At 42.9% G+C, this 23,127-nt stretch overlaps 1 long non-coding RNA gene across 1 annotated transcript; it reads left to right on the top strand.

The window, feature by feature from the left end:
- The first annotated feature begins 735 nt into the window (after positions 1 to 735).
- On the top strand, positions 736 to 19,029 carry LOC308593368. The gene is made up of 4 exons (XR_014010923.1): positions 736 to 873; positions 5,178 to 5,649; positions 8,660 to 8,714; positions 17,861 to 19,029. It is a non-coding gene; the product is annotated as an uncharacterized lncRNA (long non-coding RNA).
- The last annotated feature ends 4,098 nt before the right edge of the window (positions 19,030 to 23,127 follow it).

The raw sequence follows: 23,127 nt of genomic DNA on the forward strand, positions 1-23,127 counted from the left end.
TCAAAGCCCTATACGGCCTAGGACCCTCGTATCTACGGGACCGCCTCTCCTGGTATGCCCCACAGAGGAACTTACGGTCCTCAAATAAAAACATCTTGAAGGTCCCAGGCCACAGAGAGGTTAGGCTGGCCTCAACTAGAGCCAGGGCTTTTTCGGCTGTGGCTCCAACCTGGTGGAACGCTCTGTCACAAGAGACAAGGGCCCTGCAGGACTTGACATCTTTCCGCAGGGCCTGCAAGACAGAGCTGTTCCACCAGGCCTTTGGTCAGGGCGCAGCCTAACTCCCTCCTTTGGCAATCTTTACAATACTTTAGTTTATGGTTGCCATCAATTTTGATTTTAATTAATTCTTATGATGTTTTTATAATGTTGCACTATTTTAGTGTTGTTAGCCGCCCTGAGCCCGGCTTCGGCTGGGGAGGGCGGGATATAAATAAAATTTATTATTATTATTATTATTATTATTATTATTATTATTATTATTATTAGTGGAGACTACTCTCAATTATGGTGCTGGAGGAGACTCTTGAGAGTCCCATGGACTGCAAGAAGATCAAACCTATCCATTCTGAAGGAAATCAGCCCTGAGTGCTCACTGGAAGGACAGATCCTGAAGCTGAGGCTCCAATACTTTTGCCACCTCATGAGAAGAGAAGACTCCCTGGAAAAGACCCTGATGTTGAGAAAGATAGAGGGCACAAGGAGACGGGGATGACAGAGGATGAGATGGTTGGACAGTGTTCTCGAAGCTACTAACATGAGTTTGACCAAACTGCGGGAGGCAGTGGAAGACAGGAGTGCCTGGTGTGCTCTGGTCCATGGGGTCACGAAAAGTCGGACATGACTAAATGACTAAACAACAACAACTCTCAAGTAAGTGTGCATGGAATCAAGGACAGAATGTCTCTTTTCTTCTCCACTGCCACAAGAACAACTTAGCTAACTTCCTTCAGGAATGTCAACAATGTGCAACTTCAGCTCAGCTACCTAAGAAATAATGAGACAGTCTAGCTGCAGCTTGCTTAGGGCTAGCCAAGATGCTGTTGCTGCTAACGAAAGGGCACATGACAGAGTAAACAACGGCATTATGATGCAATGCACATTCAGGGATGCTGTAATTGCGGGCATAATTGTAAAAGCAGATTCATGTTGTCCAGCTAAATAGAAAATCTGTAATTCAGGCCATGAAGCTAGTAGGGCAGATTGCTTTGCAGTTCTCTGTGTCATAAATCTAAGGTCACTTTTGTACCCTGAATGCATTACATTGCAAGTTACCCTTTTTATATGGCTTCACTGCTGACAGTAAAGATAAGCTTATATGTCAGGTTGTTGCTGATAGGATTCACTAGCTAACATCACCCGAGTGCTGCTAATCAATTAAAGTTTTAAACTTCAGTCACTTCAACATAAATACACTTTAATGCCAATTAATGCAGGCCATCCATCATTATGATGGTGTTATTGTAATGCCAAGTTTTGCTTCTCTGGCAATTATATACAGCAGAGAGGGCTGAGATTGTAGCTGAAATGAAACTTTTACTGCATCTTGATAATTTTACAAGCACTGTGATATCCTGTGGATGTAATAATGTTTCCGGATAGATCTTAAATTAAGGTCTTGTTTCCCATTACAGGAAAACGCCGCCACAAATTTTAAATTGTTTATGTACACTATATATCAGAGGATATTATGAGTACTTGAAGTAAGAAACCAATTCGCTTTAAAAATGACACTAGGTTTTCCTGACCCCCTCTGTGAATTAGAGTGGGGGGGGGGGAGAGAGAGACTTCCAACCAAAGGGATGAAACACATTTTCAGTTTGACAATAATGGAGTCAATAATCCTGACAAGGAGAAGAAATGGCCCAGTTAAAAGCAGTTATGATTTCTCTTTATTCCAGACTCTGTCATTTCCCCCGTTTTAGCTTTGGGAGGATACAAATGGCTGGAGCTCTTGTCTCCAGAGTTTGCCAATCTCATCTTTCACTTACATTTCACCAGCCTCCATTTACAGGACACTTTCATCCTCCTCTAACTGCTGTGTACAATGCATCCTAGGCTGCAGGACACAAAGCTCTGTTCATTTTAACTGATTCCTTTGACGTTAAAAAAAAAGTTTATTTTTATTTGGTCAGTGGTATTCCATTTGTCCCCTAAAGGCTGACAACTGTTTAGTAGTTGTAATAAAGTTTCTCCCCCAAGGAGAGCAGTGTGGTCTAATAAACAAGATAGCAGTCAGGACACTTTGTTCCCGGGTACTAACACTGGGCCCTGACCTACTCTATGCAGCCTTGGTCAAATCAATTCACTGCTGTGTATCATGGCTTTCATTGTATCTTCTCCCACACTTTGTCTGGTGTGCTGAGCTGCACTTCTAAGCACACTTTGGAGGGAGTGAGGCTATGTACACATTGCCAGATCAAAACTCGGCTAAGTTGTTCTTTTTATGAATTCAAACTGAAGCTGGTTTGGGGAGAAGCATATCTAAACTTGCAATTTCATAAGGAATGGCAGGATAGATGTAGGATAGATACAGTTTGTGGCTAATGATAATTTGCACTCAGGATGGTGTTATGGAAAAATTCCGGGTGAAGGTTTACTCTGCTGCCCAGCTTGTCGGGGTGCCACTCCCCACAGGTCTCTCCTGGTCAGCAAGAAGGAATCTCCAGCCAAGTTAAAGAAGCAAACAGCGGTCAGTAGACCTGATCTTTATTTGTTGCAACAAGGTTCAAACACACAAAGAATAGGAACCCCAAGCATGGGGTTGCATGGACATTTAAGACCTTCCCCCTTCCCATAATGCATTTCCAGATACATCATTGATACATCACCAACGTGTCACTAAGAAGGAGGGAATCTTGCACAGTAACATCAGTCCATCATTCATCCCTGTTATCAGATTCTATTCCCTGACACCTTCTAAGTACCCACCACCAAGAGAACAATAAAACTATTTACACCTATCCTTGCCCTCTGGGCTTTGTGAATACCTGGCTTCAGCAAACTCTATCAAGGGATATCTGTCTGGTCCATTCTTAACTTTTCCCCTCTCCCTGGGGCAGTGGCGTAGCGTGGGGGGTGCAGGGGGGGCCGACCGCACCGGGCGCAACATCTGGGGTTAGGGCAAATCCACGGGTTAGGGGGCGCAAATCCACGGGTTAAGGGGCGCAAATTACTTGCCTTGCCCCGGGTGCTGACAACCCACGCTACGCCACTGCCCTGGGGAGCAGTGAGGTGTTCCTGACTCTATGCATCAGGGATTATGGAGGCAGAGGAAGCCCTGGATCCCCCTCTTCCAGAGGAGACATTAGCCATTGGAACCAAGGAAATGGGTCAAACCATTGAATTTTGGCGATTATTTGATTCTATATTGGATAGTCAGGGGAAACAGTGCAATACATGGTATCCACTTATTGCTACGGTTTTCTTTTCTGAGCTTCTTTGCTGTTGTGTGCGTATGGTGCCTGTGTCAATGGTCATTGTCCTGGCCTTAGTTAGAGGCTGTGGTGGGGTGGTGGGATTTTGGAGGAATCATTTAACCGCCCCCGTTCCTGGTTTTAACAATGGTATTGGGGCAGCCACATGACCAGTGGCGTAGCGTGGGGGTGCAAGGGGGGCCGGCCGCACCGGGCGCAACATCTGGGGGGGGCGCGCTCGCTGCCTCCGGAGTCGCCGAAGAGCCTCGGGCGCAGGCTGTAGCAGAGCCGCATGTCTCGCGGAATCGACGAGCTGTGCGCGCGTCCGGGCTGAAGGCGTCCGGCAGGCAGCGGCTCTCAGCGCTCGCCGCAGTCCCCGCACGTCAGGGCTGCGGAGGACGCGCCAGGCAGCCCCTCCTCACAGCCCTGCCTCCGCCGCTGCTGCTGCAGCTGCTGGGCCGTTGCATTTTCCTCGCCTCTCTGCCCCCCTCCTCCTCCGGGCAAGCGGCGTCGTTTGGGCGGCAGCGCCAGCGGCAACTCGCAGGTTAGGGGTTGGGGGGCGCAAATTACGTGCCTTGCCCCGGGTTAGGGGGCGCAAATTACTTGCGTTGCCCCGGGTGCTGACAACTCACGCTACGCCGCTGCACATGACTTCCTACTTTTGTTATTTTTTGTGCTTGCAAATGTTTAGGTGTAGTCACACTGCTTCATTCCAATCAGTTTAAATTCCATAATTCCCTGCTGAAATCCTGTAAACTGTTATACAGGCAGTCATCATTTTGGGCAGGGGGTTCTGTCCCAGATCACGCTTAAGCCTGCTCCACCCCTGCTCTGCTCTGCCCTGCCCAGACCCATTCCGCCCCTTTTCATGACATGGCTATTGGGGGCCACTTCTGCGTTCAGCACCTTGTGCATGATTGCATGTCATTCAGCTGCACCTAAATCAGTTGTTGCATGTGCCACAGACATTATGATTTATTTTTGTCCCAGGTTTGCTGCCTATAGCCCTTCTGGGCACCAGTAATGTGATAGCATTGGGGAAGCACCACAGAAGAAATCCTAAAGCAGAATAAAGCTGCCACTAATTGTGCCAAGGACATCTTGCAGAACATACCCAGAATAAAATGGTAGTCTGGAGGGGATCACAGTATCTTCTAGCGGCTGCTATGCCCAAGTCCAGGCCCTTCAGTCTGCACCACAGCTGAGGTTGATTCTGCTTTGGGCAAGACCCACTTACTAAGAACTGAGCAGCTCCTCAGTTCTAACCATTTCAAAGCACATGACAGTAGCACTGGCAGTAACATCTACTATGATAGCAGTGTGGGGAGTACAAGCAGTCAACTGGAGGCAAATGAAGCTTGAATTTCTTTACAATCTGTGTGGGCTGTGGATAGGAGCTGCCAGATGCTCCTATCCTTACCTTCATACACCTGCAAGATTATATCCATAGATGGAAAAGGAGCAATGGAAATACACACTTCCGCTTTTGTAGGAAGCACCCAAAGACTCAAGCTGCAGATCCCAAATAGATTAAGCAGCTTAGTTTAAATTGATGTGTCTACTCAATTTTCTTCCCTTGTATATTAATATATTGCTAATAAATGTGGTGACTTAGAGTTTTGTAAGTATATCTGTTTGAATAATTCATCACGACCATTATTACTATTATCATTTTGGAAAGGAAGCTAAGAGGTCAATTTCATATCTGTGTGGTTTTAAAAGTATTAAAAATACATAAGAAGCCTTTATTTGTCTTGTCAGATGGAGGGATGAACTACATGACTTTTCCTCGTACTCATATATCCTGAGATTATGCTTGCAAACTCTGCCGAGAGAGGTGCTTCTGTGCTAAATAAAACTCGTCATGTCCTGTCTCTGAAACCCAGAAAAAGGCTGCTGACTGGAACCTGTAGATGAGTCTTCAGCAGGAGAGACTCCTCACAAGAAGATTACAGAATGCCCTGAAGACCAGGCCACAAGTAAAGGAGGGAGGAAAATGTCATAGAAACAGAAATGATAAATTGTTTCACCCAAATGGAACTGTGTGCAGAAAAGGAAAATGGATGACAGCAACAACCAGTGCTACAAACACGCATAAGCAAGACAACGAAACAGCTTTCTGTGCAAGTCAAGGTCCAGAGCTCCACTCTATAATCACTACAGAGCCCCATCAGTCAAAAGCACTCCTCTAGCCATCTTGACACCTGGTCACTGAAAGCAGTCTGGGTGGCAGGTAGGGAGAAAGAACGAAAGCGGGAAAGAATGGAGATGTGCCAAAAGAGGGGTGCCTGGGTGATTAGGAATGAAGAAGAATGTAGCTGCTGACTGGAAAAGAAAAGGGCGTGGAGGTGAGAAAAGAATGAATCCACAAATACTAGACAGCTCTTTATAAAAAAAAGAGGTGAAGCCATAAGAAAGTGTGTGTGTATGTGTGGTAGAATCCTATATAGGAAGAAGGTGAACAAACATAAGAAGTACCTAAGTAGAGAAGTGGCATGGAATCATAATTTTAGGAAAGGGACGGGGAATTTTAAGAGTTAAAATGGACAGTTATTAATCTGATAAAAATGGTCATAATGACCGCTCCCCGCTTAAAACGGGGGGCGCCCTTTGCGTGGGCGCGTGCAGCCCCTAGACCTGGAGCGGCCCCAACAGCATAGGCTTGGCTTTGCCTTCCCTCAGGTGTGATACCTGGAGGTCTCCGCCTACCTCAGTCAGTTGTCCAATCCCACCTGGGGGAAGCGTTGCCAAGGAGACCAGGCCAGGTAGGGGAGGGATTACCTGCCCACACAATAGAGGGAGGATCTCACCTAGGAATCCTCACTTGGCTCCAGAGCTTCTCCCACCCTACCCACCCTCAGTTAATGTCTTATTTTGCAGGTTAACTTTTCTTCACAGGTTTTTGCAGGTTAACTTTTCTTCACAGGTATGCGGGCGCTGCTACGTTAAGGTCGCTGTTAAAGGGCCGGAAAGGAATTTCCCTGCATTGGCAGGTTTCGCCTTTCCCGTAGCAAAACGTCACAACTTTGGCGGTATCAGGCCTTGGGCGGAATCCTTTTGTCCATCTTCCTCTTGCGGCGGCGATACCAGGGTTCCCCGTTAAAGGGGTTTTCTGAAGGGAGGCTTTGGCCGTACACCGAAAGGTTGTCATTGCTCTCCCCTGCGGCGGCGGCGTTACGGGGGCGGCCATCTCTGCTTGAACATATGTTCTCCAGAGCTGGCCCATCCCCCACACACACACTGGATAACCCTGATGCTCCCTAGGTCCCCGGCTGGGGACCAGGGAGGGAGAACGCCCAATGCCTGAGCCAAGGTCTACCCACATTTGAAATTTAATAAAGTTGTGGCCAATTTAATCCCATAGCACGTTGTCTTGAGTCGTTATTCCACATGACGGGGGGACCGTGCAGGATCTGGGGACTCCGCCTGCCCACGCAATGGACTGCAGACTAAGCAAGAAACAAACAAGGGAGCAATCTGTAAAACTCTCATTCTGACTCTCTCACTAACTATTGATGGTAAAAATACCTAATCACCTTTGTGTGGAAAAGGGAATGGAAAGTCTCATTTATGAGCAAATCCTCAGGCATTGAGGCAATCGAAGCAGAGGCCAAAATCCATGCCATTTCCTTCTGGAACCTGAACCAATTCCCTGCTTCCCAGAACTAGCACTAGGTGATTAACCCAGATACATGACAACTATATACTGTAATTCCTAGAGGACGACAATGTCTACATCGGGGGGCCAAAACAGCTTCAGAAGAAAAAATGCAAAGAATGGCACCACCAGTAGCATAAACTGTGGCTGGCTTGGTGTGCTTGGCAAAACTGAGCAATTGGACAAATACCCCCTCTGTTAAGCTACTGACAGTGAGATCTACTGACAAATGATGCCCATGTCTGGAGATAATATGCAACCAATGTTCAGGCAGTAGTTTGTTTCCCCGTCAAGCACTCTTAAATATTAACTGAATATGTTGACTAGTTTGACAGCATAATCTTTTTAGCAATTCCTACACCACAAAGCCATGGTTATGAGCGAGTTATTAATAGCAAATGATGTTCAGCTAAAAGGCTTTATTTTGCAAAGGTGAATGGAATGCTGACTCTTTTCATTGTGAAATGCCCTAGCTGAATCTAATGCTAATGCTTAATGTGAGAAGCTGATCATGTTCTAAGTCTTTAGTGAATTAGTGCCATTTCTAACCTTTAGGATTGTAAAATATCTGTGGTGATGCTTCAATTTCCTCATATTGAGCTTCCTCAAACAAACGGTGCCTAACTCTGGACAGTGTTCATTATCTGAGGTTCAGTGCCATTTTGAGGGTTCATTCTTTATACTTGAGCTGCTTCAGGGTTACTGATAATGTCCCTCAACAATCATTTGGGACAGGATTCAACTAACTCACTCCATCAGTCGAAGCCCTATGTAAGGACTTCTGCTTGTGTGGTGGAGCTTTCCCCCTTTCTCTCCCCTACCCCCCGTGCCCCCTGCATCCACAAAATTGATTTGGGGTGTGTGTCAAGAGAATAATAATAATAATAATTATTATTATTATTATTATTATTATTATTATTATTATTATTATTATTTATTATTATTTATACCCCGCCCATCTGGCTGGGTTTCCCTAGCCACTCTGGGCGGCTTCCAACAGAATATTACAATACAATAATCTATTAAACATATATAGAACCCCTAGAATAGCACAGGGCAGGAGGGCAGGAGGAATTATTCCATCTGGCAAGCTGCAACAGAATACTGAATTTCACCTTTGGTATTTTTCGGTTTGTTTTTTCTTCCATTGGGACCAGGACTTTTAAAACGTTTTAAGATTGTGCTTCTAATCATTTCCTACAATGAGGCTACTGGAATGCTCATGTTACAATTTGCTTTGGGTTCCTGCATTTACTTTATAGAAAAATATGGACTGTTCTAGCTATAAAGACCATGACTTTAAGCTTATCAGGCACATATTTATCTGCCTGGATGAGGATTCTTGAAGAAATATTTGGAATGCTTATCTCAAAGCTCTGCCAATCCAAGACCTAAACAGCTGAAAGGCCGCATATGCTCTAGAAGTGGTGAATATGCCACCTTCAAATTCAGCTTTCAGGAAAATGTGTCAGTTCAGTGGAGGCAGAGTGTAGGTAGGATGAAAAGGGCCAGTGCTGTGTGTTAATAGTATTTTTAAAGGCACAGATTTATTTGCATATAATTGGTCTTTCACGATCGTTTTCAGGAAGATGTGACACTCCAGTGGAGACAGCATGCACGTAGGATGCAAAAGGCCAGTGGTGAGTGATAATAACTTCTCTTTTTTTAATATAAAGAGCTCAGCTGGATCAAAATCTTTAAAATAACACACTTTGGAGCTGTAGTAGGGAACTCTGTGCAGTTCTGTGAACTAGCCTTGTAGCAAAAGAAGACACCCTCATTATGTTCTATGTTCTATAAAGCTGGCACCATCTGAAAAAAGGATGATAATCCTCCAGCAGGAATTGCAGGTGGCTGTGCTAGTTTACACAGACAGGGGACCCAATATATCTTCTGAAAGATGGTTTCCCCAAGTTTATTTTGTGAAGGGCAGGCAGTCTAATTCAGGAAAGGCTTATATGCACTACAAACTTATATCCATTTTATTGCATCCAGTCATCCTGGCTTCCCTATAATAGTTATGGGGAACTGCAGTGTGGTGAAAACTCTGTCATAGATCCTCAGCTGCAATCCTTACAGTTCTCTGAGAAAAGGCAATTACTGGTAATTCCATTCCAGCAATGACTTAGATACAACCAGTGCTATTTTTCTAGAAAAAGAGGTGCTGGAACTCACCCTTGTTCTCTTATACTGGCAATGGTGCCCACCTGAGAGGTGCTGAAACTGAGTTCTGGTGACTTCCAGCTGGGGAAAAGCCCTAGATCCAACCCTCTCTGGCCTTGTATATACAGCAGCTTCCTGTGTTCCACAATGTCTACCCTTGCTCCTCTTGTGACCCTCTGTGGACTCAGCTATACAGCTAAAAATATAACATTTTAAGTGCATTTTAAAATCATTATACAAATGGGACACTAGATGGCGAGGATGAGCTTATGGCAGATTCAATATATTTTTCAAAATGTTTTTTAAGGAGCACTTTCACATGTGTCTAGTTTCCACCACAATAATCTTCTCATCATTCTGATGACTATAGGGACCAGCCTGAAAAAACTGAACAAGACTCCACTGACGTCTAGATTAAGGCATACCATAAGAAGTCTCTATGGAATCCAGCTATGACTAGCAGCAGTTTGGAGGGCTCCTAAGGTTCCTTGCACTGACATTTCTAGTCATTGTGAATCAAATCCTTAATACATATGGTTGCATATTTGTTAAGCTTTTGCAAGGGTGCCAATCCCTGTGACAGGAATGGGAAAACCAGTGATCCTGCAGATTTTGTTGAACTTCAGCTCCCATCATTCCTGGACATTAGCTGGAGCTAGTGGAAGTTGGAGTCCAGCAACATCTGGAGGTCGGCAGGTTCTCCGCTGTTGCCAAGCGGTTATCTGCTTTTGTTTGGGAAGAAAAGTGGGGCACCTCCAAACATTGTATTAAAGCATTCAAAGAGCTGCTCTTGCCACCCCCTCAGCTCTCGCTCAACAAAAAATCTGATGCGAGCATAGGAGTATTCACATAGAGTTCTATCAAGTGTGGGCTGTGCAATGGATTCAAATAGACAGGCGAATTCCATGAATTCAAAAGAGCGCACAAGTGGAAATGTGCTCTTTTTCTGCTTTGTATTACCCTAAATGCTGTACTATACATAGCTGTGTTTGTTTTGTAACAATTGGGGAGAATTCATTGTTTATTGTTCCAGCAGGGGTAGAATTTCAAGTTTCCTTGGGTGGGGAGGAAGCAGGGGAAGATTTGCAGTGCCGTTCAAGGCCTGCTCTTGGAGATTTTCAAGAGCAAATATTAAAGAGCAGTACATTTAAAGAGCGTTTGACATGTTTACACCGTATACTGCCTTAGAACTACAGTGGTACCTCGAGTTAAGTACTTAATTCGTTCCGGAGGTCCGTACTTAATCTGAAACTGTTCTTAACCTGAAGCACCACTTTAGCTAATGGGGCCTCCTCCTGCTGCAGCGCTGCCGGAGCACGATTTCTGTTCTCATCCTGAAGCAAAGTTCTTAACCTGAAGCACTATTTCTGGGTTAGTGGAGTCTGTAACCTGAAGCGTATGTAACCTGAGGTACCACTGTACACATGTAGGCTGCAGTCCTATGTACACTTATCTGAGACTCAGTTCCACTGAAAACAGCAGGACATAGGATTTGGCTTACAGGTGTGTGTGTGTGTGTGAGAGAGAGAAAAAACCACATGGTCTAAAACACGGGTGGGGAATCTTTTTCGCTCCATGAGCCAGATCCTTGTAGCCATGACATCATTATCAGACAATCTTGGAGATTTAAAAGTGAAGCACGGGGAGACTTACAAATGCTTTCGAACTGCAAAAGTACTGTTTGAAGCAACTGCTCCCTTGTATTTAAATGTGAAGGGAGGAGGCTGTATCAAAGAGTGCTTTTGCAAAAGGCTTTGAGGCAGCCCCTGTTCACCCATTTTAGTTGTTTAAAGCAGTTCATGCTTCTTTTTAAGCAGGTGGGCATGGTGAGGGAAATGGCCTCATGGACCAAATTGGACAACTGATGGGACAAAATTGGACCTTAGACCATCAGTTCTCCATCCCTGGTCCAAAACATGGGGCTTTCTCTAAATGATACCCCCTGTGGTGCATCATTTAGCTCACTCTTCCTCCATCACTACTCTTGAAGTCCAGGTCTCCAGAACCTCCATACCCTTTTCTCCTGTTAGTTTTTGCCAATATGCACTAAACTCTTTTAAAAATGAACTTTGAAAGCAGTATAAATTATGCAAAATAAGCAAGTAATTGCCATTTTGCATAATTTATTCTGATTGTAGAATTTGGACTTCGTTCAGGGACAGGTTTTTTTCTTTCTTTCTGTAGAGGTGTATGCCTGGCACTACTAATGTGCTTCCCAGCGCTCATTGCTTGCTGAATAAATAATATTGTCAGACAAGTGAAATACCTTCCCTACTAAGAATTTCTAATGTGTCTATCACTATAGTGCACAGACACCAGCGGAACTATCAGCAGTGCAGACATTACAGTTGCAGCTGTTGTTTTGTTCTATCATCTCACCTTTTAATAGCTTGCCTAAGGAAGGAGCGGATGGTGCCACAGTTTGACTTTCATGCAAGCAAGCTATTTTGTTCAGCTGCTTATATGCACATAATAAGGCTGAAATATTCCTGTGTTTTTCTCTCACACACACTTTTCTTTTTTTAAAAAAAATGCAGCATAATCGGAAACATCACACACTGTCCATCATCCTGTTAAAGTAATCACTGCAATGCTTGTGTTGATAAGACGCAGCGATTTTGTTGTTGTGTAGAAGCTTCATTGCAACCAGAAAGACTGAAACTACAAAGGAGAGCAAGAACAAAAGACTCATATGATGTTTTCTTTAAAAATTTCAATAACATTGTTATTAAGGAAAGACAGGAAGGAATTGCCTTGTAGATCAGACCAAGCTCCAGCTAGTCAATCGTTCTCTTTTCAGCAGTTGTTGTAGCAAACTTTCAAACAGGCCATTAGGATAATAGAATTTTAGAGTTGGAAGGGCAGCCCTCTACATTGCATAAAGATTTTGATTTTCCTCTGCTTTTTGTTACCTGCATCTGATAAACTCTGGTATACTGCCACTGGAAAAGCAAGTTCCAATAATTTGAGATCAAAATACTGGCAAGGGGCCAATTTGGAAATTATAATAAAATACATTTACACTTTCTAAGAAGTGGTGTGGGTGGGTCATTTTAGATCCTGGTGTCACTGGGAGGGCTCTTCAGATGTCTTGCTTCACTTCGTTCAAACTGTGGCAGACCAGGTCTGTTGCATCTGGGTGAGCCCTTGCTTATTCTGTCCCAAAGTCCTGCTCTAACCACTGGAATGCACCAATCCTGTCCCCAGCTCATCCTTTTATGTTGACCGTGTGTGTCTGTGTGTCTTGTGTGTGACCAATGCCCAAATATATTTCGAAGGCCTCTTGGGGGCATGTTAAACGGGGGAGCCAAAGGTAGTTCCTTATAAGTGCAGCTGCAGCAGGATTTCCTGCTTGGCTCAATGTGGTTCCTGAGAGACTCGATTGCCCTTTGCATTTGTAAAGAGAAAACATTGTAGCTGAGGTAGGAAGGGAAGGGAGGGGGAAGGAGCTGCTTCTGTGCCATTCTCCAGCGCAGGTTGCCAGCTTCATGACACAGAAGAATGATTCTCTTCATAATTTTTCCAAGGACTATGCTTACTTGGGGAGCAGGCAGCCCGAGAAGCGGTATTTCTGGAAAAGGGATTAGCACAATCAGTGGGGCATCTTGAAATGCACCAGGGGGGCTTAAACAGCAAACGCTCTGAAACAGAAGGTTTTTCTTCCTTCCTAGCAGAATTGTGTTGAGCATCACAACACTATTTTTTCTCCCAGAGAACCAGACTCCATCTGTTTCTGGAACAGCTTAATGTTCATAAAGTAACAAATTATGTTTCACAGCGTAGCTCTTTCACAAGTTAATGGGGCTAAGGAAAGATTTTATAAGATTCTCATGACTCCAGCACAGACCCAGAGCACACAAAAGGAAGCAGACTGGAGATGCTATAAAGATGTAATTGTTTGGTTACAAGCTAACCTTCCCCAACCAGAAAACAACGCAAAGAAATATACTCTACTCACAAAGTGCTAAAGTAATAGAACCTCAAACATCGACAGAGTCCCTACATTCCTGCTCATGATTATTGCATTTGGATGCTGCAAAGGTCAAGGTAGTTCCATGTTGATGGGGGACTCATTTCTTCCAGGGTTGTCAGCTCATTCCTGCATCCTTATACTGTGTGTTGCTTTGGGACATATAAGGAAGTAGATAATCTCTTCAGGCTCTGTTCTGGCAACCTTGAATATTCCCCAAGAGGCACATTGGAAATCAAACAATAATAATCATGGGATAATGGAACATTCTTGGCTAGGCTCCATTCACGTAAGTCTGTGCCAGCTTTTGTTAACCTTGTACCATTCATGTGTTCTGGACTATAGCTCCCATTAGCTCGACCCAACTTAGTTGTTTTAGCTGGGGCTGACGGAAGTTTTTGTTCAGATTATCTGGAGGGTGCCAGGCTGTTGAAGGTTGAGCTACACAGAGGAAATTTGTTACAGGGAGCTGAAAGGGATTCAGGGCATTCTCCTGAACTCTGAAGTTAGGAGACTAAAGGAGACTAAGCATATTCTGTATCTTGTTATGATTCCCACAGTTTAAGTTCCATAGGCTATGTGCACATTAATGGCTCATAATGCAGAGATGTTTTCAATGCATTTCAAGCTGCATTTACATATTACTGAATACATTGGGGAGATCCCTTCACCTGACGCACATTACCTGTTTGGCTTCCCCGTGCCTGTAATCCTTGCCCTAAACTCTTCTTCATGAAGCTGTCATCTGCACATGTGCAACAGCTGTCTCAAATGTACATACCTCAACTTCACTGCAGAGTGAATGTGGCTTATGTTTTCAGATTGGATGGAAGCTGATTTGAGGGAAAACACGTGAAACAGCAGTGTTTCTCAAGGAACTACAGGATAGATATGGATTGTGGCTAATGTCCTGTGTAAACAGCTTCAAACACCAGCTGCAGGAGCATTCTGGAACTGAGTTAACAGCCTTAGTCTGAGCAAAATTTCACTGAGGGGAAATCATTGGACTGCTCCATTGTATTTTGCTGGCTTTTTGTTCTGCTGCAGGTGATAATTCTAGTATACAAAGAGTTGGCATAGAACAGAGAGCTTCAAGAGGAACAAATTCAACAACAAATAACACCAGACTGAACTTTAAACAGGGCTGTAGCTCAAGCCAAGCGGTTAGCTCTGCTTCCCTGCCCCAGGAGAAGCTGCTCTGGTCAAAGGGACTATGCTTATTTCAGTAGCTCTAGACCAGGCATGGCCAAACTTCGCCCTCCAGCAGTTTTGGGACTACAACTCCCATCATCCCTAGCTAACAGGACTAGTAGTCAGGCATGGTGGGAATTGTAGTCCCAAAATAGCTGGAAGGCCAAGTTTGGCCCTGCTCTGGACTCTTCCAGTGGCCACACAACTTCCTCAGGTCAGAGAGATGCTGGGAGAAAGGCCTCCATGTGTGCTGAAGCTTCCAGGGCAGGGGAGAACATTGTGTGCAGCATTGTGCTATAGCAAAGCAGGGCATATCAGGATGGGGTCAAAAGGAGGAAGAGATGTAATCAGAAGTGGCTTACCAGGTGTGGCAGAATCACTATGCTAGCTAGCTGCTGTTTATTGGGAGGGAGAGGGGTGAGGCAAGAGGAAGGGTGGTGCAAGCACTCTGGTAAGAGCTCCATATTGGTTAGTATAGTGTTTCCATGTGCTCTGCCCCCAGCAAGCTCCTTCTTACCTTGCAGCCTGTTAATTCATCTTTGGATATTTTGCCTACTCTATAGAATTCACAGTAACCTTCTTTTTCTGCCAAAGGTTCTAGGAATTCTGCACTATGCCAGAACTTCATCCCAGAAGGGCCTCATCTCACCACTTGCCCTGAAAGGATTCTGCCTTTCTGAGCATCTCAATCAAATGTTCACAAAGGTTGAGGCTTTTTTTGCGAATGTTCAGTTTGAGACCTCCATCACCATTCCATCTCCCTTCTCCCAGAATCCCTGGTGGGAAATTTCCTGGTGGAAATGGGATGTGTGTAGTCAATATTTTTTGGTAGCCCCAATTGACAGTGGGAAAAAGCAACTGCAAGGCCTAAAAGATCCTTTGCTGCCTCTTCCCACACCTCAGGACCTTGGGGAAGGGGAATCAGTAGCTACTCATCTTGAGCCTGTTCATGAGCATTCAAGCAGAAGCTATGTGAATGCTCATGAGGCCCCTAATACCAAGAACTTGACGGTAGATTTTGCAGTCTAATATCCTATCATCAGAAGTGGCTTTACCAAGAACTGAAGTGATGTGAAGCCTTGGGAGGCAGATCATAGTGATACCATTTCGCAACCTCCAGCTCAGTTTGCTCTTTAAAAGGGGGAGGGAGGGAGGGAGAGAGAGAGAGAGAGAGAGAGAGAGAGAGAGAGAGAGAGAGAGAGAGAGAGAGAGAGAGAGAGAGAAGGAAGGAAGGAAGGAAGGAAGGAAGGAAGGAAGGAAGGAAGGAAGGAAGGAAGGAAGGAAGGAAGGATTTCTGAGGTTTGTTTCAGAGGTGAAAATATCTAAGGATAGCACTGGCCACATCTAGGGCATGCCTGATGGATGCTAGTTTTCTTGAAACCATGTAAGAAAGGACGAAACTCCCAAGGCAGTTTGTTCCACTGATGGGTTGCTTTTCTGATTAGCAGCATTTTCTGACTGTCTAATGGCTTTTGCTGATTTTTCTGTCTTAAGTTGTTAAGATGAGGACAGTTGCTGAACTCACATCACCGCCACCCAAATGGAGGCATCTGTAATGGCATGCAAATAGCATCCCATCTGTAGAAAAAATCTGATTTTCCTATATGCTTTTGATATGGAGTTTGACTATTCTGAAAAAGCAGTACTTTTCCAAAGACCAGGAATGTAAATGCCCATCCTTTGCTGATAGCATATGTAGGATATCAGTGTACTTGTTCTACAACAGATTGAGCAGGCTGTGCAAGGCTCCCTGTGTTATTTGTAAGTAGGAACCAAGGAGAAAAGGGAAACTGCGCATTTAAGGAGGCATAATAAATCTGGCCGCTTGACTTGGCTTACCCTGATCTGATTTTCCTTTCAATTTACCACAGCTCCACATTTAAGCTAAAGAGAACGGTGACACCTGCTCTCGGCAGCTGCAACAACAGATTCTCCTCTGGACACTTTTCTTTTACTGTGCTGTCCTTATTTTCTGTGTGGCTTGTAAACACGTGTCAAACTTTCATTATTTCTACTATGAGAGAGATATTCTCTCAAACTGATGCACATTCTTCTTAAAATCACCGGGGGGTGGGTGGGGGTGGGGCATAGTCATGTTTTGCTCTTGCAACAAAAACATCAATAATCTTGTGGCACCTTAAAGACTAACAGATGTATCGTTAAATGCCATCAAAATCTCCACAACATGAGATTTCAGGAGTTCCAGCTGTGCTTATCCAGGGTTTGTGTTTCCTTTGGAAATGAGGCACAGTGGATTGGTTCCAATATTTTCAAATTAATGAATGTTTGGGTAAGGGTAGACAAAAAGGATTTTCTAAAGAAGTATCGAAACTGGAAGAGAAATTAATAATTGCAAAAGGGAAATTTATATCCAACATGTACGACCTCCTTCTCGATTGGGAAGTGAAAGAAGAGGAGGTCAAAGCAGTTATGATTCGCTGGGCACAGGACACTGGGCATAACATACTTATGAGTGATTGGGAACGATTATGGAAAAAAGATATTAGATTAACTCTATGTTATAATTTAAGAGAAAATGTACTAAAAATGCAATATAGGTGGTATTTAACCCTGGTCAAATTGGCAAAGATATATAAGAAGAACACGAAAACTTGTTGGAGGTGTAAAGAAGGAATAGGCATGTTTATCCACATGTGGTGGGAGTGCAAGAAAATTAGGGAATTCTGGGAGGTTATTTATAATGAAATTTTAAAAATGTTTAAATTTTCATTCAACAAAAAAACCTGAGGTTTTTTTAACTTGGTATTATGCCACGAGAAATTACAAAAACTGCCTGACCTATATTTATGTTTGCGACCACTGCAGCACAGTTGCTAATAGCCAAAAATTGGAAAAGTAACAATATTCCCACGAAAACTGACTGGTTAAAAAAAACGATTGAATACTCACAGCTCGCAAAATTATCTGGGAGATTAAGAGGAAACACCACACAAAGAGTTGACAAGGATTGGTCAATATTTAATGATCTCAAAACCTATATAGAAAACACAAATCTTCTGACAGAAGTATAAATAAATCTAATAAATAGAGAAGTTAGACGAGAGAAAGAGAAAAGTTAGACGAGAAAAAGGAAGTAATTATCATAAAGCATAAGCATAATAAGGAATACGAAATGCGCATAGATTAAAGATTGACAAAATTACACAATGAGACTGGTTGGAACTCAATAAACACAGTATGTCAGTGTCTTTGTTGGTAGGTAGGTGGAAGTGGTGATGAAGGTGATGTATGTTTTGTATGCGATGTATGTAATGTAATGTCAAGTGTATATAGTTTTTGTAATGTATTGATATTTATAATAAAGGGGGGGGGGAATGAGGCACAGTGGAGCCTGTGGAGCCTTCATGATATAGGGTTTATTTACACACATATATGACCTGAGCGTACTGTGGAGGAGTTCAAAGCATTACACTCCAAGAGGATCTCTTGCTTCTCCCATAGGTGTGGCAGCATTGGATCAAAAACTAAAACCAGTAATTCTCTTGACTCCTTTCTGCTGTCTCCAAGCAGCCAGTCTGTTTTGTAATGTGACCCTGCCTCCTGCCTGTCACTGCTAACAGACTTAAAGGATTTCCCTCAAGTCGACATCCTGAAAAACCCCACCCTTCTGGCCTTTTGGCTTACTAACTAGAAACCAAGGCTCAGGGAAGGGCTTCACCCATTTGGCTGCCTGGCATTGAATCTCCTGAGGGCCCATCTGCCTATCCTTTGTTAAATTAATGACTTGGCTATTCTCAGGCTTTGTTCCCCTAATAACCTACACTCCACGAGTTTTACTAGACTGGCCTGGCTTGTATTTTTAACATAAGCTGAATCCAGAGATTGGGTGTTTGGCACAGTCTAACTTCTCAAACCTTGATTAATTCTAACTTTTATTGGACCCAGGAATTTAGGGTGTCTTGCACCCCACAAATTCAAAGCTGTATTATTGCAAAAACGCTCATGGACTACGGTCGACTGAATCAGATGCGTGAAGTCTTATCCTGAGCTACAGGTACAACTATGCATGTTTTGGCAGGGAATGTAAGCATCACCTTTGGCCACTTTGCACTATACTTTGTAGATATTGTCATGCTCATCCATTCTGGTTTGGGCTATATGGCTATGAATACACTCATGACTTCTTCCTTTGTTGTTATGGATACTGAACATGGATCTGAACATGTTGACTGGATTTTTGGATAAATGGAATTGAAGGTTTATGCTCCTCCTTGTTGACTAAAGAGGCCAGAGAGAAAATGGCATATTGGGTGCTGGAGATCGCAGGTACATGCTCAGAACTCATCCTTAGTTAAATGATTGATTGGGAGCTTTAAGAATACAAAAGTGGTTTTCACTAAACTGATGAAGGGCAAGTAAACTGTGATATCCATGAATTCTGGAATAGAAACTAAACCTACAAAAAGCATTTCTGGGTGAGGAGGGTCAGCAATTCTGGCTGAGCAGTTTACTTTGGGGTGGTGTTATCAAAGTGATTGTTTATATCAGCTTGACTATATTGCTGCACTTTGAAAAAGAAGAGCCCTTTTCCATTTTGCTGGCCACATTTTTTTTATAAAATAGATTCCCCTCCCCCCCGAATGTAGTTCATACTGACTAGTCTTCCAGTTGTCTACTGGTATATCAGAAGTCTGGCTCTGGGTATTGAGCCCTTTAGAACCTGCATAGCTTTTCCTCTGAGTGTTCAGCAAAGAAATGTGTATAGTGTTGCTAATGATAGACCCTTCAATTCTTTCCCTGAAAAATTGGACAAAACCCTCCAGAGATATCATGAAGAGCCTCTGTGAAGAGTGGAGGATAGAGATGCTGCAAGCAGCGAATGTAAAATGTTTGGAAGAAAGAAAGCTACTGAAAACAAAATGCCAACTAAAAGGCATCAGCCAAGGATACTGTCTGCCTTTCAAATCCTTATCCTTTGTGAGAGAAAAGACAAAAGTTAAAGGCAATGGGAGGAAATTATGCAAAATCACAGAGCTTTTTTTTCTCTTATAAAAAGCAAGTCCATTTCTGCGTATGATTATACACATAAAAGCTGGAAATAATAACATGGAAGAATATTAAAAATAGAGAGAATGTGGAATCTTTCCCTAGCCAGAAATTCAGAGGCTTGAGGTATAATACGAAAGCAAATTGAGTTGAAAATGGTTTAATGTAAAAATGGAGCGAATTATGCTGCTTACAGTGCAACATACACTGGGAAGACCCGCTGGTAAATTAAGAGGGGCAGGGGGAAGAGACAAAACTGGAAAATATCATGAAAAGAATCAGTTTACATTTGACCCTGAAGTTTTCTTCTGCTATATTGTGGGATTTGTAGATGCCGGCCAGATTTGTTGTGAAGGAGCAAGAAAGCCATATACTTATTTCACAATCTGTGTTTTTAAGAAACTTATTAAGCTACACTAAAGTTCTCCCTTCAGAATTAATGAAGGGGAATGTTTACACCCAAAGGTTCTCCAAATGTAGATATTGTTATAAATTAAGTCCTACAAAGACCAGTAGTGGGTAAAATTATCATGAGTTATCTTGTTCATAATTTCACTTTTCACATCTTGTTCTCAAGTTACCTCTTGTAGGATTATGTCCAACATTGGATAAGCAGAAGGCAGTTTGTGTTCCAGATTTCTTCCTCCCCTCCGCTCCTGCTTGCTGCTCCTTCTACCACCTCCTCTCAAAGCCTTTCTAGAGAGCTGGAGAGATCTGTCAATAACATTTTGAGGCTGCAGCGAGGGGATATTAGGTGGAAGGATCTTGTACTAGTGGAGCACACATTGGAAACAACCTAAAGTAAGGATTTTTTTCAAGGTATGGTTTTATTGATAGCACTGGCGCCCTTCACATTGGGTGAGCGAAGCATCATTTTTTATGTGCTGTTTATCAATATTACGTTCAGATGTGAGAAAGGGAAATAGCATATTGATTCCATTTCCAAAAAAACCTGAGATTCCGCTGTGTTCTTAAATTGATTGGAGTTTATTATAATATTTCAACTTTCAAATTGTAGCCTGATCTCAGAAATATACAGTATGGATTCAACTTGAATCAAGAATTTTATTGGGGTTTTGAAGATTGACAATAGTCGCTAAATTGTTGATAGCCTATTTGATCTCTGAAAAAGGGGTCTCACTGTTGATATGGGATAGCTATATATCTCCTTTTGTTTCATTTTGCATTTGTCTCTCTCCATGGAATATTGGAGATACAGGGCTGTGTACACATGTCATTTTATTCTGGAATCAATGGAACTGGGTTATTTGTTTTTTCTACATAATCCACACACAATCTAGATCGGTGGCATATTTTCTGCCCTTGAAGAGAGCTTTCATTCTGAAAATAACAGCTCATTGCAGATTGATTCTGCATTTCCCCACAGTGTGTGCATGATAAAACAGATTCAGAGGTAGGAAGTCACAGTGATGAGAGAGAGAGAGAGAGAGTATCCACACCTGCCCAGTTACATTGTCGGTAGGTGAAAACCAGGGTTTCCCAAACTTAGGTTTCAAGCTGTTTTTGGACTACAGTTCCCATCATCCCTGGCCACTGGTCCTGCTAGCTAGGGAAGATGGGAGTTGTAGTCCAATAACAGCTGGGAACCCAAGTTTGGGAAACCCTGGTGTAAACTATGATTGAAATCACCACTTGCTTCTTCATTCATCTGGGACATGTGTAGGGAGGAAATGGTGTGCATAACCTAGTCAAGGGGAGGTTTTTCAAATGCCTATCAAGCAATCATACTCACCCTTGTAGGCAGCAGGATCTAGAATCAATCTAGATTGAAAGCAGCATGTTGAAGATGAGCATGAATGATTCCGGATTGAGAGAAACTACATTTTTGTGCTCCAAATGGGTTAATGTGTATAAGGTGATCGAATCATATAGAACCCATTTGTCACAGTGATGCTTCTAAAAGTCACATCTTTGTAGTGAGATACATCATTTAGGTGCAGTGCAGTGGTCCTATACCAAAATATACCAGCACCCAGCAGCCATCAGGAATTGTCAGTTTCTTTACCGATAAGGAGGCCTTTTTCGGCTATGCAATCACCCAAATCTATGCTTCAGCACACATCCTCATAATTGATCAATTTCACTTGCGGTCAAATCAGAGAGGGAAAGCTCACAAGGCTTATCTTTTTTATTTACTTGATTCTGACTGCAAATATATTTGGCAGAAACACACAAAAACACCCTCAAGCCACAGCACCAGGGCATCACATCCAGCAATATTGTACTGTGGCGTTTCAAGGGAAGGATTGCGTAACGGAAACAAAACTGTTTACACACTATAAACAATTATGTGGGTTTATGGAGATTGCCTCTAGATAAAATCATCTAGATGGTGGTGATCACAGAATCATAGAATTGTAGAGTTGGAAGGGACCCCAAGGGTCATCCGATGAAGATTAAAGAATTCTGTTAGTTCACAATTATCCAATGTGCAGATTTATTGATTTTATTTAGAATCAGCATTTCTATTAGCATGCTCAAGGCAGCTAACAATAAAAGGGAACTGCCACAAACAGTGCTCCTGTTCAGGGTTCCAACCAGCAAGTGAAGGTCTGTTTCAGCTGGCCTGCCTTTCATGAGCAAAGCCTTTGATCTGAATCTGTATGGAACTTTATGCTTATGCGATCTGGATTTCCTGTTCCTAATCAGCAGAACTATGGTAAAGGCTTTATGCTGACATGTGTCAGAACTTACACCAGCCATGCCTTTTTTCAGGAAAAGCCATTCCACCCCCTCCAACTTGTCTCCATCCCCTACTCCTCAGCATTCTGTGGCTTACACCCCCCTACTTCTTCAAGTCTCTGGGCTCCCCCATTCCTGCTGTCCCTGCCCTTCTGTATGTGAATTGAGCTGTTTGGGCAACATTAAGATATGTGCTTGTATAATGAGTTCAGTATTCATATATAGGATTTGCCTATATTGATGAGTATTTTACTCTGAACTGCAAAATCTCTGTTAATAAGGCAACATGGAATAAATATGCACTGATAACTCTTTCGTCCATTCCTCCCACCCCAAGCCTTTATAAAACTTATTCAATGCATGTGACAGAGAACTAAATTTAGCAATACTTTGTGTACAGATACTTAAAAGAAAGGCATAATTACTGTAATACACAATTAGCATAGCTTGTGTAGGTTAAACCATATGCCTTGCATTGTAGAAAATGTGCTTCCAGATTCTAATTAGAACTAAAAATTAACACTGTGCTTTCACCTTAACTCAGATGGATTGTCTTATATATTATAATGTTAATGCAGCTGTTTCTTTGTAATTAAAAAAACATCTAGATAGGTTGATTTTTTGTTAACAAAACAAAAAAGGGGGAGAAGAAACCGCCACTGATATCTATTGGTAGTTTCTACAATGAGTCTGTGTCCTTGTTCTATACAATGCAAGTCCAGCCTCTTTGAATAGAATGAGCCCTCCGTTTCTAAGCAGTGATGCACTAGTCACATTGCTTATTGAAAAATATAAGTGGTTCTTCTAGGATTCAAGAGGCAAGGGCACACTTTCATAAATATTTACAATTCATGGTTGGTTGAATGCACTGAGTCTCATTATGGGGTCGTTATATAGCTTAAGAGGGAATCTTATACTTCCTTATCTGGGTGCAAGCCCTGCTGAGTTTAGCATGGGTGTAGCCAGGAATTATATTAGCGGGGGCAGGCTTCATGTTGGAGAGGGGAGGAGAACCTCAT

This window comes from Podarcis bocagei, assembly GCF_964188305.1.
Source record: "Podarcis bocagei genome assembly, chromosome: 8".
Classification (NCBI taxonomy): Eukaryota; Metazoa; Chordata; class Lepidosauria; order Squamata; family Lacertidae; genus Podarcis; species Podarcis bocagei.